The sequence below is a fragment of the Athene noctua genome, chromosome 17, assembly GCF_965140245.1.
Source record: "Athene noctua chromosome 17, bAthNoc1.hap1.1, whole genome shotgun sequence".
NCBI classification, from domain to species: domain Eukaryota; kingdom Metazoa; phylum Chordata; class Aves; order Strigiformes; family Strigidae; genus Athene; species Athene noctua.
In genome coordinates, this window is record NC_134053.1 from 16,152,809 (window position 1) to 16,170,264 (window position 17,456).

Sequence of the window (17,456 nt, forward strand, 5' to 3'; positions counted from 1 at the left end):
TTAGCATTAATATCTGAGTTGGGGGATAGAGCCAGATAGAAAACAAGCTGTGCAAAGCCTGACTTCCATCACCTCCAGACACTCTTGATGAAGTGTTTTTGCAATGGCAAACTCCTCTGAGTTCACAGCACCTTGAATCTGTGACAGCAAATATTGTAAGGAGCAAATGACTCCTAAGCCAGAACTTCCACTGTGGAAAAACCCTCTGGGCTTTGGGTATGGTCATTTTTAAATACCTTTTAGCTGCAAAATCTCACTGGCACTTGCGAACATCTGCGCATGGGACAAACTCGACCCGGTCTGTTTAGGCAGAAGTTTCCCCTTTTGCAACTCCCTGAAATAAAAGTAGCAAAGAGGAGAGCTGAAGTCTTGTCATTTCTGAGCTGTAAAATGTGGACAGAATAAAGCCCTTCCCAACCCACTCATGTGTGAATCCTGAGCCTCCCTGGTGGGTTGCCTTCATGTGTCAGAGACATGGATTTTCAGGAACATGCAGCAGCAGCACTCCCCTGACAATGAGTATACCTGGGGTTTTTTGGAAGTCACTTTGCGGCCCATTTGCATGAAACTTACTGTCTAATGCTGCATTTTAAAGGTTTGAGACCCTGCCACAGGCAAGGGGTCTTCCTCTGTCAGTTCTGCAGGTCTGGGGAAGCAGCCATCAGTGGCACATACCACCTTCATTGCTTGCCAGAGCAGAAATCTCCTGCTGTGGTGCAGACTCTGGGGCTTGACTGAGTGTGTGACCAGCTGCAGAAAGCAGCATCCTCCTGCCTCAGCCTAGTGGCCAAATCTCTTCCAGCCCCTCTTGCTAGGACACATTGCAGACCATGGCAGGTCATGTTGTGTTATACCTACGAATTCCCATCCACTTTTGACCTAAGTAGGAACAGTAGTGTCCATTTTCCTGAAAAAGGTACTATGTTTTACAGTGGGGATGAATAAAGACTGCGGGATAGGAGACAATGCTTCTGTAGTAAAAAAAAAAGTTAGGATTTGCTTGCTATGTTATTTGAACCAAATTTCTATGATACTCCTCAGACATCCCAAAGAGTTTAGCTCGAATGATGAAATATATATTTATTTGGCTCATGAATCAAAGGTATAGAGATAGACTGATGTGGTTCTGCAATGTGTCCTTCACCTGAAATCAAAAGTCAAACATTTCTCTGCCTTCTGAATGAGATAAGCCCTGGGTGAATAATGCCTCTGCTTCTACTGTAAGCCCTCACATTTCCAAAATACATAATACAAACATGTGCAACTGTGGACATTACAGTTACAGGAATTATAAAGGTTTGTTTTAATTGGTTTTAGTTTGTTTTACAAATTGGATTTGCACTCTTGAAATAACATAAACTGCATGCCCTAGAGGATAAAACCGTGTTGAAAGGTGAAGGCATCCAATCACAACCCGTCTTTAGACACTGCTGAAAATGAAGACCTGCAATTAATGTCCAGGACGAGTAAAGAATAATGCAGTCAGTGGAAAGAATGAGCTATCAAAACTCTCTAAGAAGCACAAGAGGTATTTTGTTAGATGCTGCCTCTACTTGTTGGGGACCCCAGGAGCTTCAAGCAGCACTAGTATTGCTAGTATGCAGTACAGAAATGTGGGTAAATATCTCCAAAATTGTCTTCATGAACTCATGGCAATGTGGGATCCTGCCAAGTGTGGACATCCCCTTGGTTTCTTAGAGAGGTTCAGGGCCAAGAACACATTGTTGTCTTCCCAAAAAAGAGCAAAGCTCAAAAGGTTCATGCCATCTGGCCAGTTGGATGTTCCCCTTCATCCCAAGGGGACAGCACAAACGTAGCTGTATATTGTGCTTGCTGTCCTTTTAACCTTTGAAATGTCTTTTTGTCCCTGGGCACTTCCTGGATTTCAGTTGGTGATCCTCTTTTTGTATCTATTTCTTCGGTATCATCCCAAGAAATCTTCCCCCTAAATGACCTTGATCAATTGTTCTTGATATATTTAATAAATCCTTTTCAATTCAACTGTTTAAACAGAAGGGTTCACACTCCTAAATATGTCATCATAAAGGCATGCTTACTCCTTGGAGATCTTCTGCAAAGGTGAAATATATGTCAGATACTAAAGAACTGAGAAATAGCAATTAAATGTGAAGACAAACAGAAATTGGATGTATCTGCGTATAACCAATGCACTGTTGATTATGTACTTTGCTTCTTGATGAAAGAGTGAATTTGCAGATTTTGTAGAATTTTCAAGTGTCCTGACTTTATATATAGTGTCCCATGGAAATTTTGACCTGAAAAGACGCTCATGTCAAATTACTCGATAAATGAGTCTAGGGCACAGTAAAAGGGGGGTTCCTTAACAAATTTATCTCCAATGTTGGCTGTTATTTATCCAGCTGACCAGTCTATAACCTTGTATTTCAGCTGTGCAACTAAACTGACCCTTGGTCAGTCTGTGAAGTCACCTTCTACTCCCTCTTCTGGATAGGTGACCGAGGAGGTCTGGAGAAGAAACTGGGCAGCACCTTGCACTACTGCTGCACCTTGTACTACTGCTCATTGTGGCACATGAGAATGAGGTGTGAAGAGACCGAACAGATTTGAGGACGTCCCAGTGGATCTCAGCCCTGATTTCAAGCATGCCCATACCACTGCTGCCAAGTTGGGCTGGACTAACTCTTGAACACCATTGCCTTCCTCTGCAATCAGGAATACCATGAGAGCATACTTCTCCCTGGCATCTAGGTCCAAGTAAGCCCAAAACCATGCAGAGTAGAAAAGTTAATTTTCTACCATCAAATATCATATGAACCACTCATACACTGGGAGGACTAAAAACATCACACAGCCTCCTTCCTTTTAAAACACTTGGTACATCCTTGTCAACAGCACTCGCTGAGCCATGGTGCTCAGGACAGTAGCAATGATGACCCCTTGCCCTACCCAAGGACCATCCACCTTTGTTCCCTTCCCAGACGTGCACACCATGCTCCTTTGCGTGCAGGTGGGACCTTTGCACAGGCAGGCATCTCCTGCAGTGTGGAAAGGCCATGGTGTGCTCCAGCTCAAATGTCAGTGGCAGGAACAGGGGAGCAGTCGGAGGTCACATGGCAGGTAATATGGAGAAACTGTGGGAGGCTATGAGCACTAACGTTTCCTGGGTAGATGGGGGAAGAAGAGAGGGTGTCTCACAGTAAATAATCTACTCTACTAGAGACCTATATAACCATGGGTACAGGAGGCACAGGGCTTGAGATGAGGTCCTGAAGGTACTGGAAGGAAGCCTTTGGTGTGTGGAGCTTACATTTTCTTGTTCACAAGAGAACCTGGGTTTTCATGGTCTCTGGTGAGATGTGCGAACTTCAGGAAGAAGTCTGCTCCTGGCTGGCCAGCTGCTGGGGACAGGAACTGCCCAGGACACCAACATTTTTCTCCCTGCCTGGGCTGACAGTTAATTGCATTTTTAATTCCCATCCACTGCAAAAAAAGGGGAAACATTTCTCTACTCTCATCTGAACAAACACCACTCCAGAGATCAACAAAGGAACCCAGAGCGACTCTTCAGGGAAAATGTGGCACATACAGGAAGGGATTGCTTTGGTTTCTGTTGCTAGTGACAGGAGAGTGATCAGGATTTCTACAACAGACTTTGTCTCAGGCTCTAATTAGCAACTCAAACATGTGTTTTCAGTTCTTTCAACTGTGCGAGAAAGACTCAAAAGCCTTAGCTATTGCTCACAGCAGACCTGAGTCTTAATGTGACATCAAGAGGCAGGCAAGATAAGAGTCTACAAATCTACTTCATCCTTTAAAGAGATGTATTGGTACATTTTCTTTTTATTCTCTTTGTGCTCTTTCACGGAGATTTCACCTCCTTGAGAAACACCCTTGGTCTGTCCTGTGGTGCTGAAAAGCAAGCAGAGGCACAGCCACACCACATCTGAGGGGTGCCCTCTCCCTTTGCAAGATATGACAGGAGCCACCACAGTCCTTACGTCCCAGAGATGCTCCTACCCTGAAGGAGCCGTTCTTTGCTCTCCCCACTGCTGGCCATCAGAGAGGATGAGAGAGGACCAAGGTGACATTGAAACACTGACCATCCAGTGATGCATCCTGCAAATACTATGTCTGGAGTTTTCCTCTAATCTTTAAAAACTCTGGAAACTTTCACACATGTACGTGGGGGTGGACACATACGCACACAGACGCACGTGGATGAGCTTGCTCGTCCATGCACACATCCACACACACAGGCATACGCACAGCACCACCTTCAATACAAGATGGCAAAGCCAATCAGTAGTTAAAAACAAGATTGCCTGCATAATCACCAACAAGACCTCTTGTGAATACTTCTTAGGAGGTTGAGTTTAATCATATGATTATTCATTGCTTTTTACACAAAACACCTTTCTTATTCAGTGAGCAGGCTGGACTCGCCTGGGAATCAGTCTGGGCTGCGTCATAAAGGAATCTGCAGATTCTTCTGACTGTGATGTTGAACACAGGTTTGGAAAAAAGACAATCTGTCCCTACTCCTCCCACAGGATAACATCTGCTTCTCCATAAGTGACTTAAAGTAAGATGGTCTCAAATCACGTACCCTTCATTTTCAGGATGACCAGCTTCATACCCTGATTTGCAGAACAGCCACGTACTCGCATCTGCACCAAAGAGATTTGCACACTTAACAAGTAAAACATTTTGAAATATCTGCTTATGAAGAACTAGATCTTCCATGTCTCTTATCAAAAAAACAAGGGGAGCTTGTGACCTGGGTGCCTGGAGACTGCCACTGAGCCCATGGGACAGTGATACTGCCCTCCTGGCAGAACAGGATAAAACCTTCTGCAATGCAACGTGCATTGCAGGAAAACCTGCAGGGATGATTTGAGCAGGGTAGCACCAGTCTATACAGCAAAGAAGGGCCTGAGGCAACCAAATGAAGTAAAGTATTACAGAGCTGCTTCTTTGGCACCGTCCAAGCAACACACCGACGCAGGTAGAAGTTTATGGGACAAATGGTCTGTGGCTGTGAGATTTAAGAGTAGGGAACAATACATATAGCTAAGGGAGCTGGGATTATTAGCACATAGGTCACCCTACGCCTGGTATTTCACAACTGTTTTCACTCTTTTAAATCAAGTTTTGTAGACACTCTCCCTTTTTAGCTAGAGGAATGACCTACAGACCCACTGAAGCTGGCACCCAGGTTTTCTGAGGTTTTTGCATCATTTCTTTCTGTACTGCTGAGTCACGTGGCGGGACATACCAGCTCAAATGCTCTCTAACCAAAAGCCATTCCTGAAACACTGAGTTATCTTTCCTCTTTTCTGCTGCAGCAGTTGGCTCTCTTCAGTCGCAGTTTCAAACAGCAGAACTCTGCTGACCCCACTAGGTAATGCCCCCTACTGAGCATAGCCCACTGGTGGCCTTTCAAGACTTTGTCTCTCCTCAAGACCTTTCTGATCCTGGCACCAATTTTAGGACATCAGCCCTAACTCACCCAGGTGGATATAATTTGTAGGGAATTAGTCTGTGCTCCTCAGCTGGGATGGCCAATAGCTGTCTTTGGGACTCAGTAGAGCAGTGGAAGGTTGTATCCTGTTTTGTCTCCTCAAAGAAGCAGCATTAGGAGATACAGCTGCCTTAAATACCCACTGGTGCCTGTGATTGCTCTGACACAACTCTCTTTGCTCTCTAGGTACCTTTGAAAAGGACAGCATGACCCCACACAGAGTCACCAGGGCAGAGCAGAAAAGACCCAAAAAATGCGAAGACCCTAGACCTGCCCCAAGACAGAGCTCCTTCAGCCTCCAGGAAGAGCCGAGGGAATTGCCAGTGAGTCTTAAGGGAGCAGCACACAACAGGAGAGGATGGATGGCAGAGCATGAGGGATAGCAAATGTCTATTTATAACTCTGAAACTCCATCCTAAGGGATGCTCTACCAGCACTCAGAGTTTCTCCATCCACCAAAGCAGCCTAAGGATGGAGACGACATCCCGATACTGGCAGCCTTGGGCAAGTGACACTCACCAGATGGAGCAGTGCTTGCAGCATGATGTGCTGAACAAAGTGATTGGAAATGAAACCAAAGGGGAAGCCAGCAAGGTCACCCTGTGCTCCTTCTTCCTGTCTTCTTCTCATTGGAGAGTGCCTTGTATTACTACCAGTCGTACTCCTCCTCAACCCTGGGAATGCAACTTATTATACACACAGACCACTCCTCAGAGAGTGGATATCCCATTCCCGTGGTGATCCATCCATTTTGCAATAAACCTTTTGCAGAGCTGCAGTGACAGAGTGATGAAATACAGAGTCTGTTGCCTCTGAATAAATGTAGTTTTGTGTTTACAGCACAGTACAACCTTTTCACGTATCCCAGCCAGCCAGGCAATGTCCTCTCACAGCAAAGACTACCTGCTGCATTTTGATGGGCTCTTCAGACAAATTAAGATCCTTCAGACAGAGCTGCCCATGAACAGTTGCTTCTGAACAGCAGGGAAAGAGTTATTGCTGAGCCTGAGACTCTGGCAGATATATACAGGGCTCTCCTGTGCTTGAGAAGGAACTGTGCCCCTGACCAGACCCTCTATCTCTATCCAGTCCTCTCTAGGAGCTTCTGAGTCAATCCAACCCTCTTCTGTAGGGCTGCCTGGCCTGGGTGCAGGGGGAGATTTCCAGCCCTGCTAGTGCTGACATGGTGTATAGCTCTCATTGCATTTACCAAAATTATTGGTTGAAATAGCACTTGGGTGTGCGCAGACCAGGGCAGGCAATTGGATCGTCAGAGAGATCAGTGGGAACTCTTCCTGTGATGAGATGTCTGGCCAGCACATGTGAATGGAGAGCCAGGGAGGATGTTTGCAGCCAAAGGGACACAGAGAAGCCTCCAGGCTCTCTGTGACCCACCCTACTTGGAGAGGCTCCCTTCGTGCCACAGACTGCGTGTTACTTTGCCCGCACTGCCAGGTTCCTGCCTGTGAGGGGGCTCTTGTCCTGTGTTGTGTGACCTTCTGAATGTGCTCAGAGGCAGACTGGCTGTTAGAGGATGCCATCTTGCAAGATCAAAGCACATTTTCCAACCTCAGGATTGCAAAGAAAGGCTGGAAAAGGTAATTTTGGGGTTGGGGAACATAAAGGTCAGAGAGGAAGCAATAAAAAATCTGCTTTTCTTCTGTGAATATCCAGATCTTGAGCAGGTATGGTGATTATTAGAGGTTGGGCTGGACCCCAATGTTCATGAGCCTGGTGAAATGCTGGAGGAGAGAGGGCCTGCAAGTTCCAGGTGCTGGAGCTGAATACCCTCTCTGTCCCCGTAAATAGCATTCCCTTCCCCAGTCATTACTGCCTATGTAAACCCTCCTCCTGTGTGTATTCACAGCACAAAGACTGTGAACATGTCTGACAGCAGAAGACCAGCTAGTAAGTTGCCATAACAGGATCCTAGAGACTATAAACCCTTATTGGCGCCAGTGAAAAGACTACAGCCTTTTTAAGGGCTGCCTCTTCCAAGTCTGATCCCAGTTAAATGAATTTTCCCTGTTTACAAATCTGGTGGGAAAGGGTCTTTAGCCCTTTAGGCTCTGGATCCTGTGTCTGCAGCGACCCTTGCTTTCAGTCAAACATCAAACACCCCCACTTGCTGTTACACCAGAGTATTCATCTGGGAATACATAAGTCTATTAACAATGGATAAATAATCGATATAACATCACATTTTTACCAGTAGTAGGGCCATTAGCACAACAGGAGAGATTACTGAGATAGCTTTCCAAACCAGACCCCAGGGCACGTGTAGGGTAAATTGCCCATGACGTGTTGTTGCTTTGAACGTTCTTAGTCCAAAACATGCTGTCTTCACAGAAAAAGAGAACACAGCTTACTCTGCTTTTTGCATGGGGAACCTGCAGGTCTCTGCCCTTCTCACTTTGCTCTCGTCTTTGGTTCTGCACTTAACATCCAAAGTCCTGGTTCAGAGTTAGCCAACATCTGAATTAATTTACTGAATGAACAGCCCTATGAGTTTACAACATTATTGACAGTTATGCCTGTTGTCTTACAGAACTGACCCTATTCAGAAAAATATGCTGCTTAGGCTGAAGCACCCACTTATGTCCACGACTTTCACTTTAAAGGGTTGCTAAGGTACTTAAGCTCAATAAGTATCAGAGCCCACACACTACCAAGATGCAGATGCTCTGGGCTGGAATCGGGTGCCATTTGACTTCAAGCACTTTATAAAATGGGGAAAAGGTGGGGGAGGGATACTCCAGCTGAAGATCGGGTGTTTTATGACAGACTCTGGCATTTAGAGCAAAAGCTTCACAGATGGTCAGTTTTATACCTTGCCTGTAATGTGACAGGCCCCTCCAGCAGTACTGCAGCTTATGAAGCAGCTCACTCGGGTAGTTAAAAACCACCTCCAGCCAACATGTGGCCGTGAGAAGCTTCTTGTTAAAACCCAGAATGACAGAACATTATTTTTTAATATCTTTTTTCTAGAAGTGTGTTGAAGTCAGCGCTCCATCTGGATTAATTGTGCTAGTGAAACCTACCAATGAACATGCAATAGGATGGCAAACCAGCATTCCAGATGCAGTAGCACATGGCTACTTTGGATGGCTGGGACAGTCATGAGACATGAGGTAGAGATGGAAAAGAGAGAACTCAGAAAAGTCTTATTTATACATTGAGGCCAAAAACTGGGCTAATTTCAAATACACTAATCCTACTAGAGTAGGAGGAAGGAGATTGCATCTAAAGATCATCACATGTCTTGTTTGCTCTTTCAGGTTATACCGCAACTTGAACAGATTACTTGCAGTGTTTAGAAATGCCATAAATTTCAGCCTGTCTTCATAAGTCAAAGAATCAGCATTTTAATTGCCTATGAAGTTTTTGACATTCAACCATAAGCTGTTTTTCACAGGAGGTCCAGGACATGGAGTGTCCTTTTCTTCATTGCAAATCCAGCTCCAGCTTTCCTACATCCCTTTAAACATCATGCAGCAGCTCACTAATTCTCTTACCATCTTGCCTGGTCTATTCCTTTCCCTTTCCATCTCTGAGCACTAGAAACACGCTCTTGGCCAAGTTATGGCTCAGAGCAGGCTGCTGAAGGAAAGCAAGCATCCTAGGGAGGGGAAGCATACATCTCAAAAAGACATTGCCTCCTGCCTGCCTCCTCTTTACCCTTCTGAGCCTGAGGAGGAACACACTGCTCAGTCCTGCAAGCCTTTCTTACAGGACACAAACCAAGGGAGTGCTCTGCTGAACATGTGCAGGCAACTCACATGAAGAGATGGGACACGAGCAGCCTGCAGAGGATCCATGCTCTGATCTCTGCTGCGCTGCTTGCACTGCACAACCCATAGGTGTAAGTCAGCATCACAGCCCTGGGGTCACCAAAGGCCAGCAAATGCTGCTCACAGAAAGCCTGGCTCTTGGTCCTGTTGGGATAACTGCTTATGATTCTCCTCCTAGTTTGCTGGTGTACATCAGGAGCAACCTGGCACCAAGCACTGGCATGGCAGAGAATTAGTCCTACAGGTCCTATTGCTACATGCTCTAATACCTCCTCAGTTCTTGCTCCATCCTTCATCATCTTATTGTGAATTCTGCCTATTTCTGGAGTGCACAGACTAGCTGCTCCGGGCAAATTCAGCTCCTTTCCTCACATTTCTCAGCTGCCAGATGCTGCTGACACAGCCAGAGGTCCTAGCTATAGTAATGTGGCCTTTAAACTCTAAACCAGGCTTTGCACAACAATTAATTACCTTCTAACACAAAATCAATTGGTGCCTTTATTTTGCTCTGAATAGCAGTGATGGATAAGGCAAAGCTGCATCTTCTCTGCATTAAATAAACTTTTTCCTGGTATGTTCCTGGCAAGGGACAAATCTGCACTTGCTTCTTCCAGTCACTCAGGAGCTTGGGAAGGATCATGGCTTAGGGCAGATGATGAAGAAATCCTTTTGGAGCTCTGCAGATGACAAGGATTTTGAATTGCCACAACTCTGTTGCTGTCTAAGGTAAATAAGCTGACCACATCATTTTCTCAAATGCTCTATAGTCCCACAGAAAGGGGTTTCACGTCTTGCCTATTTTTTATAGATTTATGTACTAAATATTTACACTTATAAACATACATAAAAGTTACATTATGGATGTGCCACTGCACTTGCATAGCTAAAGACCAGGGCTGAGTTGTGTGATTAAATCTAGGATTCAAACTGTTCATTACATTCAAAGAAAGTGTTTTCAAAGAATACACAACTCTAATGATTCATTAACTGCTGTATTCATTTTAAGACAAGTATTTAAAGAAACGTAGCACTATATTTTAGGCCATTTTGTTCTCCTGAATATGTAGATTAGCACAGACTCTCCAGATTTCCCTCTGAGTTAAAACCATATGAAGGTTTGTTCTTCAGCAACATTTTCAGTCTCACTCTTTAGGATTAATGGTTGCTAGTCCTGGATTTTGTTCCCCTCCCGAGGTTTCCATTGTGTCAGACTCTCATCGAGCTGAAGCTTACAAAGACAGCTCGCTCTCTAAAGGGATGCTGCAGTCCAGCACCTTCTGCACCTCTGTGCTTGCTTCTTGCCCCGGTTGAGGTCAGAGGCTCTCTGCCCACTGCTGGCCTCATGGGAGGGTGGCTACAGTCACACTGGAGTGAGCACAGACATGATGACTGATGACTTTGGTCTCACTGGGACCAGGGGAGGAAGAGAGCAGCTCCTGTCTGGGAGGATGTAGCAGGACCAGCCTCATGCTTCAAGTCACTGTCAGGACCAAGACTACTCCAGAGACCAACACACTGTTCTAGGGCATGAAGGTACCTTGGTTTCTGCAGCCAGTGTCACATGGGAGCAATCTGTCAGCTCTTGACTTCCACAGCCAGGCTGCAGCTGGGATAAGCAGGGGCACAAGTCCCAGTTGAGATCTGATATCAGAGCTCGAGCGATACCCATGGTGCTGCCTTCCTTCCTTTTGCTTTTGTGCTGTGCAAATATAAAACAGTCTCCCCGAAGTAGTACCCGGGAACTGCTGATGCTAGAAACAGGAAAGACACGCAGGTGCTGGAGCCCTGGGTCTGGTCTGGGAAGGACCAGAAGCTACATGCTTTCATACCCAGCTGTCCAGGAACCAAACCTGCCTCACTGCACACATTCACCCATGATGCTGGGATATCACAAGGCAAACCAGCATAAATCACCTGCTCCAGGACCCTCTGCAGACTGCAGTGAGGCCTCTCCTGGGATCCATCAGCCCTGCAGGCTCCAATTTAGCACAACCACATGACTGTCCCAGAAAGTTCCCTGGTGAGCCATGCCTGAAGAGAGTCAAAAACCACACATTGGACAGGTTGGCCAAGCCTACCAGCTGGCTTATGCTAGGCCTTGGTTGCTCAGGAATAGCCCAGGCATTGCAACAGAGGGCAGCGACATGTATATGAAAGGAACAACTGCAGTTGCAACAAGGCACAGGAAAAAGAGGTTCAGCGTTATTTCACCTCCAGCAAGATTTTGGCTCTATCATTGGGTCTATCGTGGCCCAGTCAGTGTGGGTTTATGAAAGGCAGGTCCTGCTTGACAAACCTGATCTCCTTCTGTGACAGGGCAACCTGCTTACTGGGTGAGGAAAAGGCTGTGGATGTTGTTTACCTTGACTTTAGTAAGGCTTTTGACACCGTTTCCCACAGCATTCTCCTGGTGAAACTGACTGCTCGCGGCTTGGATGGGCACACGCTTCGCTGGGTAAAAAACTGTCTGGATGGTCGGGCCCAAAGAGTGGTGGTGAACAGAGTTAAACCCAGCTGGCGGCCGGTCACGAGTGGTGTCCCCCAGGGCTGGGTGTTGGGGCCGCTCCTGTTTAACATCTTTATTGATGATCTAGACGAGGGGATCGAGTGCCCCCTCAGTCAGTTTGCAGATGACACCCAGTTGGGTGGGAGTGTGGATCTGCTCGAGGGTGGGGAGGCTCTGCAGAGAGACCTGGCCAGGCTGGAGCCATGGGCTGAGCCCAGCTGGAGGAGTTTCACTAAGGGCAAATGCCGGGGGCTGCCCTTGGGCCACAACAACCCCCAGCAGGGCTACAGGCCTGGGGAGGAGTGGCTGGAGAGCTGCCAGTCAGAGAGGGACCTGGGGGGGTGATTGACAGCGGCTGAACAGGAGCCAGCAGTGTGCCCAGGGGGCCAAGAAGGCCAGTGGCATCCTGGCTTGTGTCAGCACTGGCGTGGCCAGCAGGCACAGGGAAGGGATCTGAGCCCTGGGCTCGGCACTGGGGAGGCCGCCCCTCGATGAGTGGGTTCAGTTTTGGGCCCCTCACCCCAGAAAGGCCATTGAATGACTCGATCGTGTCCAGAGAAGGGCAACGGAGCTGGGGCAGGGTCTGGAGCACAGGTCTGCTGGGGAGCGGCTGGGGGAACTGGGGGGGTTCAGTCTGGAGAAGAGGAGGCTGAGGGGAGACCTCCTGGCCCTCTGCAACTCCCTGCCAGGAGGGGGCAGAGAGGGGGGATGAGTCTCTGGAGCCAAGGCCCCAGCGCCAGGCCCCGAGGGAATGGCCTCAAGCTGCCCAGGGCAGGGTCAGGCTGGCTCTGAGGAAGGATTTCTGTGCAGAAGGGGCTGTTGGGCGTTGGAATGGGCTGCCCAGGGCAGGGGGAGGAGTCCCCATCCCTGGGGGGGTTGAAGAGTCGGGCTGAGCCAGCACTGAGGGATCTGGTGGGGTTGGGAACGGTCAGGGTGAGGTTCATGGTTGGACTGGAGGAGCTGCAAGGGCGCTTCCAATGGAGATAATTCTGTGATTCTGTGAAACTGAGTTTCCAGAGGGTGTCAAAAGTTGGATTATCCCTCATATGCAGGTGCTATGGGACATTCTTAAAAAGAGTAGCATGAAAAGGAATTATTTTTGCTTTCTCTGACCTCATTTTCAAGAACAGCTGAACCGGGGTTTTTTTTATGAAACTTTCAAATCAAACATACAAATACTTAACTAGAGGAAGACGGTTGGCATGGGAAACATCAGCCCAATCTATCAAAGTGTGACAAAAGCACATGCTACTGAAAACAGGAGAATCACACAGCATTAGCAGTACCAGCTCCATCTGTAACATAGCTACAGATTGGTGAGTTATTTTGGCTGAAGACAATTTTTTCCCCCAGAAAATATATATGTAAACCACTGATGTAAACAGTCTGCAAAGCTGTCAGATTGCTTCAGTCAAAAGATGAAGTTTTAAAAATGCCCCCAAGATCTAAAATTTTACAGTTTTTCTGCACAGCAGGTTTTCTCCTGCAGCTCCATCATTCCATATTTAAGGTTTTTTTTAAAAAAAAAAAAAAAATGCCACAACACCACACAAACATTCCCTGGCATGTTCTAGTTAAATATTCTGTTCAACACAAAATTATGGCACAAAGAAGCACAAAATCCTAATTGTTAGCCCAGCTCTGGACAGGAATACACTGTGAATGGATCCTTGCCCTGAAGAGTATTTTTATTGGACTTCAGCAGCTTGTGAGTGTTGGGCATTGGAGACTGTCAACACAAAGAATCAAAGGTAATCTGAGGTTAGCTGCGCTACTTACTAAACTGGAAAAAACCTATCTTTTCCCAAGGAGATGTGAACAGCCCCCAAGTGCCGACACTGTATTCTAGCAGTGGCGATGACTGCAATTAATCTGTAAATGTCTAATGAGCCACTTCTTCTTCCACTACTAACCCAGTGAAGAAAGAGGCCATTGTCAGGGCTCTGTATTGCAGTAGTATTTCCAAGTCCATCCTACACTAAGCTTTCAGACTATTTTTCTCCACATTTGCCAGAGGCTCTCTTTTGCACTCTAAAATACTATGAAGCAGTCTGAGTTAATTTCTGAATTTTATTTTCTAAAATCACAGCATTTTGATTGACTAAATAGCAATTAGCATCAGAGTTGTTTTTATTTTATATCCTGCCAGTAGAAACATTTAAGTCAATATCCATCAGATTTGTAAAAAAATGAATAAAACCTGGCCCTTTCCAAGCATAATTAGGCTTGGGGAATGGTGTTGCTTTTATCTGTAGGTCAGTACCAATATTAACAATTTGGCCAAGTCTTTTATTTTCGCTTCTGAAAAAAATTTTTTTAGCCATAGACAGCTACATACTCCAGAAACAATTTTCTAGTTACATTAGCACAACCCCATGAAGTCAAGGGTGCAGGGGTTTTAGGAATTCAAAGTAACACAGATGAAGTCCAAATAAATGTGCATAAAGCTGTGTGCAGCTTGGTCATGCTGTCCCCAAGGGCCATGCATTTATTTCTTCTTTGGAGCACTGCAGTGTTTTCCTGGGAGCAACTGCAACTTTGATCATCAGCTAAACAGAGATGCTGTCAGTATCTATCACATCTTTGCAGAACAAGACTTGCTATGGCAGAGGACACTGGTGGCCCATGCACAGGTGTGCACCACCTCCCAAGGCCAGGAGTCAGGAAAGGATGGACGGAGAGATGACACCCAGCCTGGAACAAACAGAAACTGCCTGCCTGCCACCATAACTTCTTGGCAGCATGAGACTCCAGGGAGAGGAGTCTCTTCAGTACAATAGGAAATACTTCCTTGCTTCGTTTCTATTATCTAGTTTGAATTCAGAATGTGCTGTAAGTGGTGTTAGAGGGACTGGCACGAGAGCTGGTGTTACAGGTGCCTCAAGCCAAGCATCAGAGCAGGGAAGACAATCACTCCCTCTCCAGATCCTCTCTCCACCAAGTGTTTAACAAGGTATCTTCTGCCACTGTGGGGACTCTTCCTTCATTGGAACTCACAGACGGCCCCTTCCCTTCAGCACGGCAGGCCCAGCTCATACAAAGAAGTTGTGCTGAAATTGGTCATCTCCCAGTCACTGTTGGAAACTACTATTGGAAACTTCATGACTAGAGGTCATGATGAGCTCAAGAGCCTGTTGAAAAGTGTCCCAAAGGAAGATTGTTTATGCAGGAGGGGGTGACACCTGGGGAGAAGCAACCAGGCTGAGGCAGAGTCATAAAATACCTCAGGTCTGGGCTGTGAGGCCAGGGTCCTCCTACCAGACCTTCTCTGTCTCTGGGCTGAGCACCACTGAGCTTACTGGCACTGAAGATGGATGTTGTTGCACTACCTCTCCACCACATACATATCTGCACTGGAGTCAAAATATCTTCTCATCCCAGGGAAGGTGGTTGACAGATGCTGTCCCTGGGAAAATGACCACTACATGTCAGTGGAGCCCAGGTGACCAGCTCACCTAGACATGCCTGCACCAAAGAGCCCAGGGAGACAAACCCCATGCAGACACAACTGCGTGAGGAGTTTCAAAGCGTTCTTGTGATACCCACCGTTCAAGAGAGCCACTATGTCTAAACTCTGAGGCCCCCTGCAAAACTGCTGCTCCCATGGGGAACTCTTGTGCATGGCCCTCAGCCCTTGGGGTTTGTCCCTTGGGACAGTGCTGCCTGTCCTTCCCACCCACAGAGCTGATGGGACAGGACCTGAGAAAGGGAACAGCAGTGAAGCAGTTTAAAAAGTGCCCACATATTGAAGTGCTTTACTCCATCACCGCTCCTGTTTTCCCTGGTTAGGAGCCATGGCTCTGGTAATTATCAGTTATGTCCTTAACTTCTGCCCACAGAAAACTTCTAACTCGCAGGCAAGCTGAGCCTTCTCCGATTTGCCCTGGCGTCAGAAATAAAGATTTCCTATATTTGACAGAGAAAGCTCATCTCAGTCTCTCATGCCCCAAACAGGAAAATCCAGTCAGAGAGTGTTTCTCCCTGTTTTTTAGTGTTGTGTTTTTCATTTCTCAAGCTGTGCTGCACTGTGTTACACATCAAGAATATTTTATAGGTTTCTTATGGAAACACCTGGGTTTATCTAAACACATAACCACATACAAGAGGCAGCTTCGTTACATTGCTTGGCTATATGTTAGTATTCTGGTGCAAAAATAGGCAAAGGATGAGAACAGAAAGTCTGGTTTTAGATGAGCCCCTTTTCCACCAGAGAAAACACCACTGTTCTAACACAGCAGAAAAAAGCCTTGAATTGCCACAGAATGGACAGGATGGGATCGCTAAGGGCAGAGCACATGGGAGGCAGACTGGGGACACTTAATCCAGTCATCACACATCTATCTACACAGGAAGGTTTATAGGGTAATAATGTGTCATATCACCATGCTGGTAAGCCAAAACGCCTGAGTAAGCAAGCTGCTATGTAATGATTGTGTTATTGCTGTTGATGAATTGGAGTGAGAGCCAGGCCTAGGAACCTCTCTGGTATCCTGCAGGAACGAAGATCATCCCAGATGGTAGAGCTGGGCAGATGGAAGCAAAAAATCAGTTGTGAATAATCTGCAAACAGATCCTCCTCGACAGGCTGCCTGCTCTTTGCAGTCAGGTCACTAACACCATGCAGTGAAGGAGGAAACACCCAAAGAGGGTAAAATTCATGGCAAAGATGCCACCACCCATCACAGATGCGTGCTGTGGAAGGACATGCCCGGAGGGAGTCCTGCAGCTCTTTTGGTGAAGCCCTAGTCCTGTTGCCAGCAAAGGGCTGTTCCCACTCACCAGGTGAAGCACCCAGGTGAGGAACAGGGACAAAGTCTTGTGATTTGGACAGTCAGAAGGACATCATATATAGCAGATAATCACAGTCTCTGGTTTGCTGTGGGCCACAGTCAGAGACCAAAGTGCTGCCTTCCCACCGCTCCTCCTCTTGGGAACGTGCAGCCCATGGTCCCTGGTTACCACTGTCTTGCAGATGTGGATCCATTTACTTACTCATTAGCAGTCCAGCAGTAGTCGGAACAAGGGGCAGTGCTGACGAAGCCAGGGGACAGCAGAGATCTTGCTCAGAGTGCAAAGGGAGACCATGAAGCTGCTGCACAGATCAACATCTCCCAATACCAGGTGCCAAGCTTCAGACATAACAGCAGGTCAGGAGCCAGCTGGGGTCAGGTTGTGCCAGAGTCCTTCACATGTATGCTTGCCTCTGCTTTGCTTGCTTAGGTGTAATGTTGCTCACTGTGGCTTAGGTAATTACCTCACATCCCTCTTTAGGGGACACATTACTAAGAACTGGTATATTTAGTCGTTGCCTTCATGCTCTGAAGCATCACGTTCTGGTTTTGATGTAACTGCAGATGAGCAGCAGCCTAGAGATCCTCAGAGATGACAGTCAAATATACAGCGTACTGTGCCAAAACCTGATGCCTCAAGGATAGGATGTACAAAGAGATGGTTCACAAATGAGTTCATAGTTCCTTGGAAGAAGGCCCATGTTCAGGCAGAGCTGCTCCAGTGCCCTGTTGATGAGCACAGCCTGGGGCTCCTTGTACCCCATGCACTTCTTGTCACCTTCCCCATGGCCACAGCAGCCAGGTTCCTCCTTCCCATCTCAGGAGCCTGCACTGCCACCCCAAACTGCAGCAGCACCGCCAGCATG